This window comes from Mus caroli, unplaced genomic scaffold (genome assembly GCF_978045245.1).
Source record: "Mus caroli unplaced genomic scaffold, Mus_caroli_1 scaffold_5, whole genome shotgun sequence".
Lineage (NCBI taxonomy): Eukaryota > Metazoa > Chordata > Mammalia > Rodentia > Muridae > Mus > Mus caroli.
Genome location: NW_028227260.1, coordinates 129,831,269 through 129,834,039, shown reverse-complemented (window position 1 = coordinate 129,834,039; position 2,771 = coordinate 129,831,269).

Below are 2,771 nucleotides of genomic sequence, written 5' to 3'. Positions count from 1 at the left end.
ATTTCCAATGCTATCCAAAAAGTCCCCAATACAGTCCCCCCCCAGTCCCCCACCGACCCACCCCCACCCCTTGGCCCTGGCATTCCCCGGTACTGTGGCATGTAAAGTTGGCAAGTCCAATGGGCCTCTCTTTCCAGTGATGGTCGACTAGGCCATCTTTTGATACAAATGCAGCTAGAGTCAAGAGCTCTGGGGTACTGGTTAGTTCATAATAATGTTCCACCTATGGGGTTGCAGTTCCCTTTAGCTCCTTGGATATTTTCTCTAGCTCCTCCATTGGGGGCCCTGTGATCCATCCAATAGCTGACTGTGAGCATCCACTTCTGTGTTTGTTAGACCCCGGCATTGTCTCACAAGAGACAGCTATATCTGGGTCCTTTCAGCAAAATCTTGCTAGTGTATGCAATGGTGTCAGCGTTTGGAAGCTGATTATGGGATGGATCCCTGGGTATGGCAGTCTTTAGATGGTCCATCCTTTCTTCACAGCTCCAAACTTTATCTCTGTAACTCTTTCCATGGGTGTTTTGTTCCCAATTCCAAGAAGGGGCACAGTTTCCACAATTTGGTCTTCGTTCTTCTTGAGTTTCATGCGTTTAACAAATTGTATGTTATATCTTAGGTATCCTAAGTTTTTGGGCTAATATCCACTTATCAGTGAGTACATATTGTGTGAGTTCCTTTGTGAATATGTTACCTCACTTTGTGAATATGTTTCCTCCAGATCTATCCATTTGCCTAGGAATTTCATAAATTCATTTCTTTTAATAGCTGAGTAGTACTCCATTGTGTAAATGTACCACATTTTCTGTATCCATTCCTCTGTTGAGGGACATCTGGGTTCTTTCCAGCTTCTGGCTATTATAAATAAGGCTGCTATGAACATAGTGGAGCTTGTGTCCTTCTTACCAGTTGGAACATCTTCTGGATATATGCCCAGGAGAGGTATTGCTGGATCCTCTGGTAGTATTATGTCCAATTTTCTGAGGAACCGCCAAACTGATTTCCAGAGTGGTTGTACCAGCTTGCAATCCCACCAACAATGAAGGAGTGTTCCTCTTTCTCCACATCCTCACCAGCATCTGCTGTCACCTGAATTTTTGATCTTAGCCATTCTGACTGGTGTGAGGTGGAATCTCAGGGTTGTTTTGAGTTGCATTTCCCTGATGATTAAGGATGTTGAACATTTTTTCAGGTGCTTCTCTGCCATTCGGTATTCTTCAGGTGACAATTCTTTGTTCAGTTCTGAGCCCCATTTTTTAACGGGGTTATTTGATTTTCTGGAGTCCACCTTCTTGAGTTCCTTATATATATATTGGATATTAGTCCCTTATCTGATTTAGGATAGGTAAAGATCCTTTTCCAATCTGTTGGTGGTCTGTTTGTCTTATTGATGGTGTCTTTTGCCTTGCAGAAGCTTTGCAACTTTATGAGGTCCCATTTATCGATTCTTGATCTTACAGCACAATCCATTGCTGTTCTATTCAGGAATTATTCCCCTGTACCCATATCTTCGAGGCTTTCCCCTACTTTCTCCTCTATAAGTTTCAGTGTCTCTGGTTTTATGTGGAGTTCCTTAATCCGCTTAGATTTGACCTTGGTAAAAGGAGATAGGAATGGATGAATTCGCATTCTTGTACATGATAACCACCAGTTGTGCCAGCACCATTTGTTGAAAATGCTGTCTTTTTTCCACTGGATGGTTTTTGCTCCCTTGTCAAAGATCAAGTGACCATAGGTATGTGGGTTGATCTCAGGGTCTTCAATTCTGTTCGAGTGGTCTACTTGTCTGTCATTATACCAGTACCATGCAGTTTTTATCACAATTGCTCTGTAGTAGAGCTTTAGGTCAGGCATGGTGATTCCATCAGAGGTTCTTTTATCCTGGAGAAGAGTTTTTGCTATCCTAGGTTTTTTCTTGTTCCAGATGAATTTGAAGATTGCCCTTTCTAATTCGTTGAAGAATTGAGTGGGAATTTTGATGGGGATTGCATTGAATCTGTAGATTGCTTTAGGTAAGACAGCCATTTTTACAATGTTGATCCTGCCAATCCATGAGCATGGGAGGTCTTTCCATCTTCTGAGATCTTCTTTAATTTCTTTCTTCAGGGACTTGAAGTTCTCGTCATACAAATCTTCCACTTCCTTGGTTAGAGTCACGCCAAGGTATTTCATATTGTTTGTGAATTTTGAGAAGGGTGTTGTTTCCCTAATTTCCTTCTCTGCCTGTTTATCCTTTGTGTACAGAAAGGCGATTGACTTGCTTGAGTTAATTTTATATCCAGCTACTTCACCAAAGCTATTTATCAGGCTTAGGAGTTCTCTGGTGGAATTTTTAGGGTCATTCATGTATACTATCATATCATCTGCAAAAAGCGATATTTTGACTTCTTCTTTTCCGATTTGTATCCCCTTGATCTCCTTTTGTTGTCTAATTGCTCTGGCTAGGACTTCAAATACAATGTTGAATAGGTAGGGAGATGGTGGGCAGCCTTGTCTAGTCCCTGATTTTAGTGGGATTGCTTCCAGCTTCTTTCCATTTACTTTGATGTGGGCTACTGGTTTGCTGTATATTACTTTTATCATGGTTAGGTATGGGCCTTGAATTCCTAATCTTTCCAAGACTTTTATCATGAATGGGTGTTGGATTTTGTGAAATGCTTTTTCAGCATCTAATGAGATGATCATGTGGATTTTGTCTTTGGTTTGTTTATATAGTGGATTACATTGATGAATTTTTGTATATTGAACCATCCTTGCATCCCTGGGATGAA